The 19,214-nt window shown below is 42.5% G+C and overlaps 1 protein-coding gene across 3 annotated transcripts in view; it reads left to right on the top strand.

Moving 5' to 3' along the window:
- The window catches only part of SPEF1 (sperm flagellar and cilia associated 1), a 49,958-nt gene that overhangs the window by 19,514 nt on the left and 11,230 nt on the right, over positions 1-19,214 (top strand). The window lies entirely within an intron of this gene.

Genomic DNA, 19,214 nt, shown 5'->3' with positions numbered 1-19,214 from the left:
TTTAAAAACCATCAGTGCTAGAATTAAATGTGTGAGATAATACACCTAAATACATGGTAGACGTTTCAATTTGACAGCAGGTTAATTCCTCCAGACATGTTGGACTGTCGCTGGGTGACTCGGATGGTTGTCTCGTCATTGCCTTTTAGAACATCGCACTCTTGATTTTCTTTTGTCCAACAAAAGTGTGACTAGCATGGCTTGGCGTGCCCCCTGTCAATATGCTCATGAGTCATGCCTGTTATGTCTTATCAGGGCACAATACTCGACTACCCCACAGCCATATGCACAAATTCTACCAAGAAGTGTGTCACTAATGTCTTTGTCCCCTCTTGTTGCGTTGTTATTCTTGCCAAGACACTTCAGTTGACCATCGGATAGAGCCATCTGTTTAAATGAGTGAAACTTGGGCAATCATATTTTGTCATAAGTAAAAATAAGTAAAAAATGTGTGAACCAAATATAAGGTGAGCATAACAGAAAGCGCTTAATGGGCAAAACCTGCAATACCTTGCAGCCTCAATCGCGTATTTAGCAATACGCAGAAATACTGTGGATTATGCCCCAAGCGTGATCTAACAATGAATGCATGTTTCATGAAAAAATATATATGACTGCACCACGTATCATTACACATATGCTAACATTGTGCCAGAGTGTTTATATGTGAGTTACTATTAAATTCAGCGGCGCAAAGAGTGAAAAAGCTCTGGAGTTACTTTTTGTTTTTTAAATATGTTGCACGCGGAAGTTCGTAATGCCATATCTGGCCGTGCAAAAATAAAAAAAATCCCCTTAATTTAAACGACCATTAAATCCGATGAAGTGTTTTATTGATACGCTCTGCAAAAGTGCTTCAGTCAACTGATTTCTCAACCAACATGCGTAAAGTGTATGCGATTGCACGGCCATATTTCTTAAAGCAATTATCTGCTTTTATAAAAAAAAAACTTTACTGTCAGCAAAGGCAGTACACTTCATGCTGCAAGCAAGCCTAGCACAATTCACACGTGGCTTTCTGTGTGGAAGGGCTGCATTATTTCTGGCATTCAGCCCACCACCAGCAGATCTAATTACATATGTATGGCTGCTGCGTCATCATTATCATCACATGTTATAGAGATGTTTCTATTTATTGGTTGTCCGTGTTAAGTAAACTTAAGAATACGTTTTCAAAAACATTTAAAATTTGCAATTGGGAGTAGTAACATTGTATTTTGTATTGTTTGGTATTACTTATTATGCCTTCAGCTCTCAGCGAATTCGATGTACTGGCTTGCAAAGTTTGTAATCTGGTTGTAAGTGGATATGAGGCCTTACTAGTGAGGCTGATTGAAAACCAGTCAATCACACGAGAATCACTGAGTTTGTTCTCTGTCACAGCATCATTCCGTGTAGAAACGTGTCCTGCCCAAGGCCACTTTCGTGTTTTAACTATCAGTGTGTTATCTTTAACTTACTTTAATATTTTAGTCACTGATCCAGGCACTCCTCCAGTTGTTTCTAAATATGATAAAACAGTATGTACAATCTTAATTTTAGAACTTTCGTGACTGCAGGAATTATTATTTGGTTCTTTCGGTTAAGTCACGTCTAAAGATAAAATAATAAATTAAATTAAATAATAGAATACGACGTTTCGATTGCAACACAAGCAATCATCATCAGGTATAATGAAATAGCGACATAAAATCTAACCAGAAAACTATAGACAGACATATTAGCAGACAGATATCACCAAGATACATAGCGAGAGCAACACAGGTAACAGAGAGGGGTGATCGTCTCTGTGTGGTGGCCTTAAATAGACAGAGGGGGGCGGAGGCAGAGAGAGGGAGGAGGGTTAGAGAAAAAATTAGCATATCAATGAGTGGTCAACAGACGTGGTGCTGCGAATGCGATGGCACGGCAAGCAAGCCTGAAAATCAGGAGAAGGACACACTAAAATTAAATAACCTAGTAAAATATCGAAATGTAATGTAATACATCACAAAGGGTCGGTCAACACACAATTAACGCATAGCCTGGTTGATTACGTATTTCAAAGATTGCTAAGTTAGAATGTAAGTGTGAACAATCTAAAGAGAGGACACAGGCAGAGAAAACAAGTCGTCCTTCTCCTGATTTTCAGGCTTGCTTGCCGTGCCATCGCATTCGCAGCACCACGTCTGTTGACCACTCATTGATATGCTAATTTTTTCTCTAACCCTCCTCCCTCTCTCTGCCTCCGCCCCCCCTCTGTCTATTTAAGGCCACCACACAGAGACGATCACCCCTCTCTGTTACCTGTGTTGCCCTCGCTATGTATCTTGGTGATATCTGTCTGCTAATATGTCTGTCTATAGTTTTCTGGTTAGATTTTATGTCGCTATTTCATTATACCTGATGATGATTGCTTGTGTTGCAATCGAAACGTCGTATTCTATTATTTCATTTAATTTATTATTTTATCTTTAGACGTGACTTAACCGAAAGAACCAAATAATAGTATGTACAATGGCACTAGATTACAGTGATATATACAGTACCACACTACGCCAGGAGTTCCCACTGCTCTAAGGATTCAAGGACCTAAGATCTTCTATTCTTGGCTGTGGCTGACATCAGTGATGATTGACAGCTGATGTACCAGTTCTGCCCTCATCACCAATTTGTCCATTGGCTTCATCACCAATTTTCATTGACCACCATAGTGAAGTATGGTCAAACAACCTTCCGTGACTGACACAACTAGGAGAGGCATTTATCCAGTGATGGACTCACAAAGGGCTGAAATTAACTTCAGTAATTGTAAAAGCCACAATGACTTTCCATTTAGTGGTGGGGTCCATGAGTTATTGCGGAAAATTATAAACCCAAACGAGATGAAGGACTGAGATTTGAACTTGCAACCTTCTGATATATGCAGGTTAATTAAGGTATACAATACAATTACAAATTGCAATGGATATACTTAATACACTACACTGGATATAATTAATACACTATATCATGAACAAATAACACAATGGCCCTATTTCGTGTATTGATGACAAACATATTACCAGACAATTCCAGTAATGTGGTTAGTTTTTCCACCAAATATCGGTAGGAACTGCCTTTCATCCAAAACTTGAAGTAAGCCCATTTTAAAAAAAGATCTATTTTAGTGTTATATAACAGTGTGTAATTTGTATAAAGAGTACAAATGTTTCCATGCTCAAATCATTGTTTGGCGCAGGCTCATTTGTGTTGGCAGCCCTGAGGTGGTTGTGAGAATGCGACATTCCTTTTGTAACACCTTATCAACCAGGCAGGGATGATGAGTCAACCCCAAACTACAATTGGAACTCAGATTTCCAAGTGTGAGTCAAACAGTCTAACCGCAGTGCCACCCTGCCGGATAATCAATGATTACTTTGGTTTTTGTTTCTGAAGTTATTTTTATGAAGGTCTGAATGACCCGATGTCAGTACTGTTTTGTGGGACCATGGTATGGCAGAATAGCCCTGATTGACCGTCTCTCTCACTTACTACGTCACTCTTCCTCACTGTCATGCAGGGCAATATACCACAACATCATTGTTGTGGTGCAGTGCTCGTTCTGACCATGTCTTATTTAATCCGCCGCTTCTCCCTGCATCACAATGCTCTCTGGCACCATCGGATGAGATCTGTGGGCGTGGAGCCTGGTTATTGCAAAGCTCGCAGCTTTCCACAGACTGCGGTGGCTGCTGCAGGGCAGCTGTGAGCTGAGCGACAACTCGCTGTTGAACTTGGCTGTGAGCACTCCTCCCCGCCTGTGTGGGACCAACGTTGAACATCTCTGGTGGAAGCCGCTTGCTGTTCTCCACACAGCTGCAGCGAGTGCGTGCGGTCGATGCTCTATGGGTGCGTGTGTGTGTGTGGGGAGCGGTAGTCTATCGGTTAGCACACTGCGCTACGAACCTGGCGAGCCGAGTTCGATTCCCGCTCACGGCCAACACCAATAACGGTTATCTGAATCGGTCCTGGGCCTCCCCGAGGTCGACTCGGCCTCAAATGAGGACCTGGTGTGGTTTGTAAACATCACCACTGGGGAGACAAAGGCGGCCGGGCGTGGTGCTGGCCACCCACCCCCTCGTGTGTCGTGCCGGCCTTCATAGGTGCTCGCTAACAACACTTGCCCCAACAGTCTGTTAAGGCTACACGGGGGATTTTTGTGTGTGGGCAAGTGTGCACATGCCTGGGCATTGCAAGTGTTAAGGTCTCACTGGAAAGCCACTTGATCCAAGACCTCCCACACACATGGAATTGCTCGTATTTCAACGATCATGTCAAGACATGGGCACAGAGCGATAGAAGCGTACAGATAAACCCCGCATGAGCAGCCGTAGCGCACGAGACTGAGCTCTCTTGCGGATTCCAGTATTTGGAGAAATTGTGCAGCCCTTGCAGAGGAAAGCTTGAGTACCCTCTGGCAATATAAAAATGAAAGGGGACATATAAAATACGGTGTAGATTAACAGCACGGGGAAATTATACGGCGCACCATATATTTCTACCATGTTATTTGAAGGATTCTTGAACAAAAAATGTTAAACCAATTACGTCCCAATCGTATTTTCCACACCTAGGTTTGGAGTAAAGGTTTAATTCCTTTCTAGTCCAGAATGTGCTTCAAAAGCAAAGCCACATCGTACAATGTTGAACAACCCGGAGGTTAAATAGCAGACCCTCACTCATTAGTATTCAATGGTCGGTTTTATGCAAACACCAATCTTCGCGTGTCTTGTTTTTCTTTCAGTTTGCAAATGTAGAGGATAAGCACTCAGAGAAGGGCTTGTCTGGCATAGGCGCCCACGCAAATGTAATTCTTCATGCAGTTATTGACGGCTGTAGTGACACCAAAACATCTGCTACGTATGAGAACCGATGGGAGATGAATATATGGAAGGTGCGCTTGAGTTGGACCCAATAGCGCAATGGTTGCTGGCTCACTGCTTTATTTACATCCTTTATATTAAGTTCGATTGCTTGCTTGCGTGCTTGCTTGCTTGCGTGCTTGCTTGCTTGCTTACGACCGTGCAAATCTTTCGGTCGTTTTTTAACCTACTTCCCGTGATCAAATCGAGCTGACATGTTCCACACAGACTCGTTGTGCGAGACAATTGATGTTCGTGAAAAAACATTTCTAAAATTGTACACTTTTTAGGCAAAGAAATTTTATTTTACATATATTCAAATAGAACTCATTCATGGCTTTGGCTGAACGTCACAGTATAAGAGCCCAGAGCGTAACCCCTCCACAGGCCGTGGCGGAGTAGCGCAGTTGGTAGCGCCCTCGCTTCCCATGCCAAAGGTCGCGGGATCGATCCCCGCGTCCTCCACAGGCGAATATATTTTTAAATCCTTTATATTAAGTTCGCTTGCTTGCTTAGGACCGTGCAAATCTTTCGCTCGTTTTTTAACCCACTTCCCGTGATCCAATTGAGCTGACATTTTCCACACAGACTCGTTGTGTGTGACAATTAATTTTCGTGAAAAATAATTTCCAAAATTTTACACTGTTTAGGGAAAACAAATTAAATATTTAATTACCAATTGCTTAATACTGGCAGACAATCATCTGACCCATAGGTGGCAGCCATCTCAAGCCAGAGGACGAGAGGACTCTAGCCGCCACGCATATAAAGTATTTAGAGTGAGAAACTTTGTTTTTACGGGTTTACTTGTTTATATTGATGAAATGAGCTCCTTGACATGAATGTGGCACTCACCATCTGCAAGATCCTCCGTGAACTCACCACGCCTGCCGACCTCTCCTCTCTCTCATCTCACTCGACTCCTCGGCATCTTGCGACGCGGTCACATTCGGATGCTATGTAAATCCAAAATGTATTGTACCGTACTCTGAATAATGAATAATGTAGTTGGCTAGTGCTGTGGTCGAGCGCTTTGATTCGCAGTCGTAAGCTCAAGTCAGGGTTAAGGCTCGACTCAACCCATTATTTCTCTAGGGCCGCCAAAAACAAGTTCCACCAGTGGTTCCATGTAGAATGTGGAATTTTCCACCTTTGGTTCAAGTTCATCCAAACAAATATACAACCACCCCCGCAACTGATGGGAACACGGGGGTTGTTTATTTTTACTTTAAATATCAGGGGCTTCATCAGTACTGTTATTACTCGGATTACTCTATTCATTACATTACAGTACTGCACATTACTCACATACGGTGGCCATGTATCCAAATTGTCTATTGTTTTCTGTGAAATACAAAGATCTCCTTTATACACCTCGTGACATTGTTGGCGAATTTGCAAGCGCCTCGTTTTGAGAGTCAAAGTCCCGGGTGCCTTCATTTCCCCAGCTCTGGTGTTGACACACTGCACCATTCATTTTTATATTTTTGGCTTCATCTACCTCGGGGAAGCTCACGGCCCAGTACAGACATAAATTGTCACTGATGTTTATGACCAGGAGTATAACGCTAGAGCAGTTCGGATCTCACTGTAACACAAAAACAAGTATCAGCAGTTTAGCCGCATTGACTATTGTGATCGTGTTGTGTTATTGAACACCAATTATGACTGATATGAGACATGATCCTGTGCAAGCTCAATCTGGCACTGACAAAGTACTAATTAAACATTTGAAAGTTTGTGAGTTCAGATTTGGGTTTGGGGGTTCAATCAAGCCATAGTTCCTCTGGGGTTGATGAAACAAGTAGGTAACCACTTCGTTGGGAGACAACAAAACAACGTGGATATATGCAGCAGATCTCTTCTATAGATGTCCTCTAGAAAATGAGTTCCACATTGTAGGAGTGTGCAATATCCACCACTGACGTTGGTTCTCGGATTAATGTGAGCGCTGTCACACGTTCACCGGAGCAGGGAGATGCAACGACGCTCCATGATGGCACCTGGGCGGTTGTGAGGCCAGCACTGTCCTCAGACAACTTTTTGCAGGACCACAATACACTACACATTCATTTTACGCTGATTTTACCCAGAGGATACACATACCAATTGCTACTGGTCGTATGCATTTCCAGGAATTAAACCCAGATCACCAGGATAATATTGCAGTTTTGCTAACAACGTTGTCATACCTCACCCATTCACTTGAAATTTGAACTTATATACTTCATAATTTTTTTATATTTATATTTTGTTGATTTGCTTAACTTTCCAATACTTTGCATTGCTATAGTTTTTTGTACTTTTTGTTGTTGTAACTTTCTGACCTGCCCCTACTGGACATCTCTGAAAAAGAGCTTTATAGCTCATCGGATTTCCCTAGGATAAATAAAGATGCAGATTTTACATGCACCCCTGCATTCGCAGGTATTACAACAGTTACCTTAAGATTAAAATTAAGTTATTAAATTCCCAGGGCAGCAAGTTCGGAGTGCGAGAAAATGCTCCGTCTCTTTCATTCTGCGTTTCCGGTGGAGGGAATTTAACTTGAGCTGGCGCTAACTTCTCCTGATCCCTGCGAAAGGGGCTCTTGACAACAACAACTTGAGTGTGAAACTTTCAGCGCAGCAATTCCCATCGCTGAAGTAAAGAATACAGAGAAGTGTGTGGCAGTAATGTGCAGCCTCCCCCACCTACCCCTCCCACCGGGACACCCTGCAGTTGGCTCGAAAGCTTACATGGGCCAAAGGAGCCCTTAAGAGGCCTAGTGTGTGGGGCTTTATATGGATCACACTTTTTTTTTCAAAAGCCTCTTTGTTTCTACCTCTTTGTACGACACTGCATCAGTTAAGAATTTCTCTGTCTGGAGAGGAGCCAGATTCTAAGCAATGCATTGGGAAAAGCATAGCACTGCATTGATTTTGGACGCTTGCATGCGATTGGTTTGCAAGCTCCCTGAATCCACTCACCTGGCAGTGCTGTTAATGTATTCGCTCGATCCATCTCAAGCAATTGAGAGCTGCCTGCTCGTGTGCTTTGGTAGTGGAAGGGTCCGGCCCTGCATGCTCTGCCAACAGAGAAACACAAGGAGCAGCAGCAGCAGCTTCAAGGGTATATAAATAATTCAGAGGCTGCAAATTCTGCACATAATGGATAGTGAGGAAGGGAGAGACTCCTCCTCATGTTTTCCCATTCTTGCTTTAGTTTCCTTCGACTTCAATACTTGCTGCGTGTAATGCCTCATCTTTATGAGCCACTTTTCCCACGAACTCAAGCAGTCTAGACGTAATTGTATGGTTTTGTAAGTGGACAGAATGTAGATGTTTTTGTTTTGCTCACATTTGGACCCATAGACGCCTAGTGACCAGCAAGAGAGAAAACTGTCTAGATGTAATAGTTGAGAATTGATTGACTTCTTGCATCGTCTGGTCGTCTGAGGTTGGAAAGGCAGATGAGGTCCACAGTGAATTGTGCAAAGAAAGAAGAGGATGCATCTTTCATCCTGCAGTACAAATGAGAGTTGTTGGTTAAGCACATATCACACGTCATAGAGATTGGAGGCAGAATCAAGACACACAGCTGCTGAATGAAACACGCGTAATCGCAGTAGAAGAGAGACGAGGCAACACATTGAGTGGTTTTCGGTCACCAAGTATAGAAACGTCAATCACGTGGACAGCTACAGGCAGATAGCTTGCTGGAGCTCTATCCGACATATGACCGCTGGACTTACGCGTGACTTAGCAGTGGACGCTGATCTGGCGTGAAAAACAACTCGGCACAGTAAATAAAACCAAGATTTTTTGACAATTCCTTAGCTCGATCAGTGACATGCACTGTTGCATATTGGAGCTATCTGCAGTTCAAATCAACCAGTCTTTTTTCGTATGGCAAGGTGAAATTAGCAACATTAAATCACTCAAGGTCATAAAATTTAAGCAACGATAATTGTTTTCCGAATTTGACATCGAATTCTACACGCATTTCATCACACTTCCATTTGCTCGTCTTCTGAATCAAAATACTAAGTATTGCATTAATTATGTAACTTTGTCTGAATATGGACAGCACTGAAACTGTGCACCGTGTCAGCGTGTGGATAAAGCTTTGACGAGCAGAAGCACATTTCGAAAGTTCTGTTCTAATGAGATAAGTACTCGACTTTACACATGATAGCACGTTTAATCTGCCTTTGCTGCAAGAAATTTAAATATATTTCTAGCACACACGACGAGGTGGGTGGTATAACCTTTACGACAGCTGTTGGATGGACAAATGTAAAATGAGTTGAAGCAAGGGGGGATTCATGAGGATATAACAAGAAAATAAATGGTAAGGGAAATTATATATTAGAATGAAAACATCTACTCATACTAGGACGTGCTTATATAGACAGGCCATACGTTGGATTGCAGTACAGAGGCAATGTGAAATTTTACTACATTACTAGTCATTCTTATCAGTTTATCAGCCAGCATTCCAGCAAGGACATACATATGGCATGAACTTCACTTTATGCATTGCACGAGAGTTAGCCACTGGACAGGTGACCTCAGCTGTATTCAGTCCTCATTCATCATTGCATTGACCCAACTGAAATTCTTCCATGTACTGTTATATTAAGGTGTTTTAATAGCTAAAAAAGTAAAGAAAATATCCATAACTTACATCTTCTTTGTTCATGCACAACTATCGTCTATAAAACATGACGGATTATTTTCCTCTGCATGGGTTTAGCACATTTCCTAGGCGACCTAAGGTTTTAATAAATTCAATACCTTTGTTCATTTAATTGATTGTGAACAGGTGTTCATCTATATAGACATAAATGGGGTTAGCTGTTATTTTATACATGATTGAGATCTCGAAGCAGATGCTTTAAGTTTGTTGATGAATGTGGCATTCCTAAGCTAGTGTCAGTTTAATTCCACGGCTTACTTGAATGGTTTGATGTTGCAAACGGAGTGTGATGATTCTTTGTCATCTCATCTCTCCTTCATGGGTGGCAAAATACTATTTTTAGATAAGAGCATCACATTTGGCGAGAGCCCTTTGGGCTTTCTGGGGGTGACCTGTGTGCTCGCAGTTACTATAAAGTTAATTTAATTGCAGATAAAACTTGGGGTGCATGCTAGAAGCCATTCTCACAAGGGCCTCCTCTTACAGATGATATCACGGGGTCCTTAACCTTCAATACACAACAGGTGACAGGCTTTGTTAAGTTGTAGATATGCCAATGATTAGTCTGTCCATCTAGCTGCCCTTTAAAATAATATTGGAATTTCTGTAAATTGATTTTCATGAGCATGTGATCATTAGGCATGTAAAGTATTAATCGATTAATCATCATACACATGCCAAATCATGGATGTGTGTATCAATTAATTACAATGTATTAAACAATTTATATTACGTTTACATTTAATATTAGTAAAAATTGGATAGAATAAATGGTAACAATACTGATGTGTGCAAACAAGAAAAATTGAAATTATTATTAAGTAAAATCGCAACCCCAAATGATGACAATCAATGGAATCATCAGTGGGGGAGTGAATTGATGTATGGTCAGTTATCAAGCTGAGGCTCTGGTAGATGCTTGACGCAGGTTAAAACCATGTGTGGGCTGCTTCACATTAACCTGCATTCCATTCAGGCCTGGTCCCAATGGATACCAGCCCAGAATGTTTGGTGAAGGTGTCTTTCCACTCTCACCCAATATTTTGCCAGATTGGTGTTTAGGTCGCAAAATATTACATTAGGATTCAAAATTGGTCAAAAAGACTGTGCTAAGACTGCACGGCATTATACAATCATCTCACTGAGTCTATGTAAAAGTGCCTTAAGTCGCCAAAGCATGGGGCAATATTCATTTTGACTTATGGCCTTGAAAAGTGGTGGGAATTCCTTGTACATACTATGATGGGGCCCAGTCTATTAATTACACGACCTATTTTCACATCCTACCAAGTGATGCTTATCTTTTATCAATGAAGCGAGTAGTTAAATGTTGAAGCTGTTCGTTTCTTGAAGCTAGGAATATTAAGCTTCGTCACGACTGATACAACCCCATCTGAAAATACTGCAGTTGCAGGCATGTCTCGGCCTCAAAATTAGCCTCCGGTGAGTCGCGGCTGCCTCATCCGTGGGCCCATGTTTTCTCACCACTTTATTCGTGGACGTGTTGCACGAGAGCAGTGGCCCAGACGTGGACTCATCTCACGCAGTTTGGAGAGAGAGAGAGCGAGCAGCGCGATTCACAGGAGTGGACACTCTGCACAGTCGCAGTGTTAGAGGTCACCGTGACGAGGTCCTAATGTCAGGCATAGGCAGACAAGTCACGTTAGCAAACAGCACTTGGCCAATTTACACATACAGGCTGTTTAAGCAGCCAGGCGGCACTGTGGAATGTATTGAATTCAAATCCCATTCAGGGAAGCGAATCGGTCCATCATCCGCAGCAGTTGTAAAACTCAAGGAGAAATTGGTCTCCCTCCACAGGATTGTGGAAATGCCATTAGTGGATCAAGACCAACGGCGCATATGAATACCATCCAACGCTTGTTTGGATTGAGAAAGGCGGCGTAGGGAAAGAAGATTGGGAGTGTATATAGGGATATTTAGTGGCACGGTGAACAAACCATGAGAGGAGTGGGACATGCAGTTGCTGGAAACATGGGGCAGGGTCATTTCGAGCACAGCTGTGGCATGCTTCAATCTAGCAGTGGAGACATCGGCTCAAGGTTCCGATCTCCATGGCCATTGTCCCTCGAGACCACGCATCACCACGCCACTTCTCCATTCTTCCCTGGGGTCACTCACAACCCGTGCCAATGGCACACCTCTACATTTAATTGGCATTATATCCTTGATCAATAAGAGCCCATTAAATAAATGTTGATATAAGACTGCAACGAACACATAATAGAAAGTTAAAGGTATTATACCAGCATGTTGTAAATCGTTGAAGTCAGTTACTGTATATCCCTAATTTTCTTCACAATACAATATTTATTTTTTCAGAAGCTAAGCAGGTTTGAGCCTGAATAGTGCATGAATGGGTGGTCCCCCATGCGTGGGACAGGAACGATCGACTGCCGCGGGGCTGCGTCGTCAACAGGGGGCACTGATGGCATCTATCGTTGTGTGGCACCCATCAGCAAGGCCCATGCGCCGAGCATTCGCCAGTCCAGACTGACCAGCGTGGTGAAGTATGGTCAAGTAACCCCCGCAAGCAGCAAGGTGTGCATGGGGGGGGGGGCGTTATCCAGCAGTGGATTAACGAAAGGGCTATACCATATTTACGTTTGTAATTTATTTTTTAATTGGGTTTCTGTATTGACTTTTCTTTAAGTTAAACGATTGTAGCAAGCTTACATGGTGTATTCATGTTTCAGCGAGTGCATGGTTTAATTAAAATATAAAAACACACCGGTCACATGCATGGTTATTTACAATGCAGTACAGAAGTGCATTGCTATTTTAAATACCTTTATTCATATAGCGTATACCCAGTAGTGCTTACAACTGTTTTTCTCAACACAAAAGATGCAGATACGCAACAATTTCTTTAATCACAAAAACAGCCAAAGTATCCATAAAAAAACAGCTCAATACCCATGGGTCAGTTTAACGTCGCATGTGGAAAACAAATTCGGTGAACCTGCATTGATAATAAAGAAGTACTTATCATTAAACTGTCAGGCAGCAGCGGTGGCAAGGGGCATTTATAAACACATTTGTTTTGCTGGAAGTTGCACACTTTGGAAGCGTGCTCGTGCGTTCTTGGTGAACCACATTTCCCCTTCCCCGACTACAGCCCACCCGCAACCAAAATACCAAGAAGAAACTCTTCTTCTGTTTATTTACCAATTTGGTGAAGAAACCCACCCCCCACCTCAGTATTTAAAGAGCCGCGTAACACGTGCGAATGACGTCACGAAGCAGCAGCGCTTCAAAGAGCCGCGGCATGCGGCCCCGCAGCTGTCGGTTGCCAACGCTGCCCTAGTACACGAGGGTAACACACGCACACACACCATACACACCGCACACACACACCCACCACACACACCACACACACCACACACACCCACCACACACACACCCCACACACACCACACCCACACACCACATCCACCACACACCACATCCATCACACACCACACACACCCACTACACACACAGCACACACACACCCAACACACACACATGACGGTATGAGCTTCCCTTGACTGCACCGTGGTTGTTTTGCTGGCTAGTAGCGAGTCTTCGTTCACACTGTGCAGTGTTCTTGCCATGTTAAGTGTTTAAACAGGCCACTGAAGAGATGGCAGGGCGTCTGGGGGGACTCGTGCTGTGTCAGAGTCCTGCAGGGAGCTAACAGGCCTCTCTCTATTCTGTGCCTCGGCATCAGGCCTCGCAGCCCACATGACCAGTGCGCTTCAGCTACTGTAACGTTGTTTTATATATGAAAAAGAGAAAATGTATTTCATTGCCACCAGAACTTACCTTTTAATAGACAGTGGCTGCCAAGCTAACACTCTATTGGCATATAAAAAAATAATATTTAGAACAGAATGAAAAAAAATGTGTCTCCCCATTCTTGACTGAGAGTTGGGCGGTGATGTTTTCCAAAGTTTGTCCATTAGCTATTTGTGGAAACTACTTGTTACTAATTCAGGGATGTGTCTATTAATAGGGGAACGATAGCAACTTACTCTAAAGTAGTATACATTAAGTGCTGCTCATTTTTCTTTACATTAGACAATTGGCCCAATCAACAAATCTAAGCCACGAATTGTTTACAGTATTTATGATTTTTCCATCAACTAAAATCTCGCATTCCCTAACATTAAATCACCCTTACATCTAAATAGTTATATCCTATCATTTAAAAACCAGGGGATAATTGTCATGAGAATTGGTTAACGATGGTGAGACTCTTTAACAATGTATATAATAGTCAAAGTGTCTTCCTTCTCAACATGAGGAATGGGACAGCAGTCACAATATGTTGATGGCGCTGGTGAAATGTGCACGGCAAGAAACCAAGTGTCCACATCTCTGCACAGGACATAGCCCTTTCTTACCACAAAGACACGACTGCAGTTCTCCAGCTATACAGATGAATCGTTCGATTTGTGTCTAACTCTAAACTGCACATTACCACTTTGCGGGTGAAGGTGCAGTGCAATGAATGGCATTGTGAAACCAAGAAATATTTGCTGAGGATTTGATAATCCATATATAATAGTGGTGGGTTCCCTGGGCATTACAGTGGTATATCTGCACTGCACAATACTATACTGGATCACTGCTTGGCCATGGGTCTCAGCCTCTAAAACCATCCAGCCTTCTCACCCATGTGCAACTTTAATACCTCATCTTTGTGTGCACACATTTTAAGTCTTAACTGTTGCCAATATTTAGGACAGAAATAACTGGAATACAAAGGTCTCTCGTCTGGCAAGAGCACACATCTGTAAAAGAAAAATAATCTCGTGGAGCCAGCTCTGACTTGGCTCAGCATCCACACCACATATCTGTGGCTCCGCTGTCAAGGCACGTCATTGACAACTCGTGACTCCCAGGCACCTCTGTGTGTATTTTATATTCACCATGGTAGATTCAATTAATCTAAACCCTTTCATTTTTCTTCATGAGTTTGTTTTCTTTACTATGTACTGGTTAAATCATGGACCGTTATGCATGAGTACCGGTCTTCCGAGCGTCTCTGGAACTTGGAGCATTATTCGGCATTTGCAATGCACGGTCCAAAAATATACATGTGCCAGTTTCTAAAGCCACATTCTGCTGGTTATATTTATAATTTATCCTTCATTCGTGCATAATGTATCGAGTACATCTTTACAACGAAAATCCAGTGATGTGGAAGTTATGTGGTCAAACCACCTACGCCATCATTCTGGATTAAAACTTTAGCTGAAATACTGGAGTAGAAATGTCCCCAAGTACTGTGAGGGTTATGCATATATAGACAACTTAGCCCGATTGTGCTATGCTGGTGCCACAATATGATGTGAAAAACATTCTTTCTGGAACTCCTAACAGACAATATATTGAGAAACAATCTAGGAGATCTTGATTTTAATCTTGATGTGAAGCTTTCGTGACTACAGGAATCCATACTCTTTAATTCTAGGATATACCACGACATAATTTCTAGCGTCTGCTCAAGACCTCTCTCACTACGGCCACAAAGATGGTGCTCCTTTATGTTGATTGGCCAGTGAGTTTACTTTGAATTTGTCATGTTTGTACAATTACAATATATTCTTAGGCCTTAGATTTGGGCTTACCATAATGATACATATATGAAATAAAATTACCGATATATAATAGTTGTTTTGAGACATTGGTAATAAGATTGAGACCATCAAACTTGGTTTTAGTCTGGTTACTGCAGATAAAAACCCAGAATATCAAAAAAAAAATATTACCCACAACTCCAATTACGAGAGCTCTAGGGTCCACAAAAACTCCTATTATCTGCGGCCCAATTCTTCCAATAATCTGCCGTCATCCGTCCGTGATTTTTTCCACAGGTCATCACTGACCTCGTGAGACATGCAGATCTGGCTTGGGGCCCAGCAGGGCCAGGGAAGCTAAATCAGTGTGTGTGTGTGTGTGTGCGAACGGGTATATTAGATTCTATGCGTGTGTATGTCAGTGTGTATATCCATTGTTTCTGTGGGTGTGTGCTTGTGTGTATTTAATATTTTAAAATCCCTTGGATAAGTGGAGTAAATTCACGGATAATATCATAGAGAATATGGTCCATAGTATTGCTGCTGACAACAACAGGAGTTGTTCTCTATGGACTTGGGATTCTAGTCGTGCGGGTTCGTTGCGGTATGGTGGACACGGCAATACTCGTACGAGCCACTCAGCTCGAGTTCCTTATGCAGTGACTGATGTCTTTACATTTTATTTGACAACACAGAACGTAGTGGGAAAAACACTTCAGCGGCTTAAGAGAGATCTATAAAGGTGGCGAATGTTGATCAATTGTCATTTGTCTCCATGCTATGAATCTTCCTGGGCACAAGGTGGTTGATGAAAAAAATGGGAAATGAGCTTGCCTCCACAACTGGCACTGATAAACAAATGGCAAAAAATATATTTCATGAAAGAGCACGGAGAAAAATGTACACAATCAAACAGACGTGTCAAAACTTGATCTATGATTACAGTTCAAGGGTGACCAATATTCTTGCCCTGTGGCCAAAGCTTGACGCACAAGCAGAATATTGAAGAGCTCCGTCTCACCTGAGCACCTCCATGTTTATCATTTGAGCAACAAAACACGTCAACTTGCATTGGTCAGGCCTGTTGCACGAGGCATGTGTTTTATCCATTACCTCCGGTTTTGTCCCACGTGTAAAACACTGTAATTCATACAGTTTATAAACATCCTAATGCAGGAACCGCTTTAACAGGCGTTACTGAGACCGATTGAGGCTCTTTCTGGATAAATTACCGTTATCACGAAATGTCATTAAGTTTGCTTGGTCAGTCCCGCGCCACAAAGTATTCGTTTAGGAAGCACGGGAATCGAGCCAGAGAGGTTTCTTCATGAAGGCGCCACAAAGCCTCGCATGTCTGCACCGCATGTAAGAATATGCTTACTGCAGCAATATTACGGGATGCCCCACATATGACCTTCATAACGTGAATGTTCCATCGCATGCAATCCCTACTGCTTCTAAATGAGTGGCGTGAGCAAGCATTGCTTGGGGGCTACCACTGCAAAGCTAGGATCAGAGCCGAGATCGCACATAAATCACCAAGACAAGGGGTGTTTTCCTAAGGACCTGAAACACATTTGGGAAATGTCTTCAAAAGGAAAACAGCAAGGGTTGGTGATTGGCGGTAAATTGATGCAGTCTTGTCTGGTTGAGCAGCAGTCGTTCCGTTTGAGATATACACTTGTACAATTAACGATAGGTCAGAGGGCCTTGCCAGAATGCTGATGTAGCCTGCATTGAAGGTCACTCACAAATGCACATGCCCTGAGAGTCGCTTCAGTGCATCATTGTTTTTAACATATTCTTGGTTCTTTCGGTAAAGTCACGTAGAAGGGAAATAATAAAATAATAAAATTAAAACAACAAAATTCTCACGGATTATTAATTTCCACGTGATAATAAGCCACTTCGTTGAGCTATCACTTGTGGCCAGGTCGCTCCTGGAAAAGAGCCGTCTAGCTCAGTGTGCCTTGCCTGCTAAAAGAACAAAATCGTTGTGTAGTTTTAGTTGTACCGTATAAAGCTCCCTCCCCTTTGGCGTCGAGGTGCCCAGTGGCTTCCTTGCCGCTTGTCGGTGGTTCCTCATCGCACCTCTGAGCCGTTTTCTTACTTTGAGAGCAAACGAAAGCCGTGCGCGTTTACAAGTTGAAAGTATTATTGTTGTTGTTGTTGTCCAAGTGTGGCTCCTCCCGCCTCTTGCAGGAGATGTGGTCAGCATGTAAGAGTTGGTGGAACACCCTACAGAGGGGCACTCTCGTTGTCCCTGCGGTGTAGGGCCTTCCACCAGCAGCAGCGGTGTGTGCAGGCAACTCATTGTAATAGTACAACTTTAACCTGAATTAGAATAGTCAAGAACATTTTTTATTTATACATATCTGATCAAGGTGAAGCATATGTGGGAAGCATGTTCAAATTGGGTGGGGGGGGGGATGCTGGTTGGCACTTATTAGAGATCATGAATAAAATAACTTAACTCGCGTTTGGAAAGTTGTGAGTTTAACTCCTGGACCGGGTCCACTGCTCATCTTCCCTTTATGGTCAATATATGGAGCTGTGTACTGACCCCACAATGGGAATGTGGAACGTGGCCCAGTGGAGATGAGTGTGGCCCCACTGGATGCCATGGAGACTCTTTGTGGGTCGAGTTTAGGACCCCGCACCTGTGCGTATGCTTTATATAAAACAGCCCTCCCTCCCGACATTTCGTTGGAGCCTCCATAAAGAAGGGGAGTTGGCACAGCCGAAGGGGCTTGTAACACGAGGCAACACCTTTTCCCAGCCGATGAAAACCCCATCGGCAGGAAGTAACAGCTAAAGTTATCACCCTGTGATTTACATATGAAACCTCTCGTAATGTCTCGACAGTGCTCTCACACGTGTGGAATTTTATTTTTCACGACACTTAACGCATCATTATTCACACGTTAAGCAGCAAAGCTTTGTTTGCTGCAAAAAAACCCAATTACTCACGATGATTTCCCCATTTCGGAAGCTTAATGAAGCATGTATAATTCGCTTGCTAATGATTACATTTATGCCATTTAATTTCAAAGAAAATAACCATTTAAGCATTACAGGGCACTAAGTGTATTGCGGAATTGTATTTTGAACAAATTGGTGACGCTGCTGCGTTGGCCGTGGTGAACAAAGCCCAATTAACAACAACTTAGCACATTTGTCAACACGAGAACAATACCTGAAAATAGAAATATATAATAGGTGAAGTTTTTGGGCAATGTCCTTTCTTCATAGCACAAGAATAGAGAGGTAAGAGAGATAGAGTGGATGATAATACGAGTTAGAGAGTGTGAACTTCGCAGTATGAGGCCTGATGAGCTACAACACACTCTGTTATTGTTTGCTAATGTCCAGTTATTAAATTAGCATATTAATACTGTAGTTACCTAATATGAGCTATTGGGTAACAGACAAGAGGGTAAGATTTCGATTTAAAGCTTTCGTGACTGCAGGGATTCATCTTCTTTGTTCTTTTGGTAAAGTCACGTAGAAGGGACGTAATAAAATAATAAAAATAAAACATTATTAAATAAAAAATTATCACGAAGTTTCGGCCACAACACAAGCAGCCGTCCTCAGGTGAAGAAACAGAGCTGTCGGAAAGACAGCGTCCCACCCCTAGTTAGACTAAAAACTTAGATTGGCAGCGGCGTATCAGGCACATTATTGACTGCTGGTGAACACATGATCAGTTACTAATATTCCTGAAACTACTTCACAGCATAAGAACTTTGTTAATAACATGTGAATATCGACCGTCCTATTCCAATGTGCTCTTCTTTCTTTTATCATCATCATCATTATTATTTTTCCACTTGTTTACCCAGGAAAGCATCTCTGCGTCTCATGGATCGTTTTCAGGAGGGTCTTGCTAAGTTTGTTTCACAGTGCGGGGCGATGCTGTCGATGTATGATCTCATTTGAGGAATTTTGCGGGTAATTCAAATATGGCAAATTTGCACCGTGATGTCGGCGCACAGTGACCTCCTCTTGGGAATGGCGTCACTGGATCTTTAACGTCTACTCTGAAGCGGACGGCGCGTAT

The sequence above is a fragment of the Lampetra fluviatilis genome, chromosome 12 (assembly GCF_964198595.1).
Source record: "Lampetra fluviatilis chromosome 12, kcLamFluv1.1, whole genome shotgun sequence".
In the NCBI taxonomy this organism is placed as follows: Eukaryota; Metazoa; Chordata; class Hyperoartia; order Petromyzontiformes; family Petromyzontidae; genus Lampetra; species Lampetra fluviatilis.
This window is presented reverse-complemented; position numbering and strand designations above follow the sequence as displayed.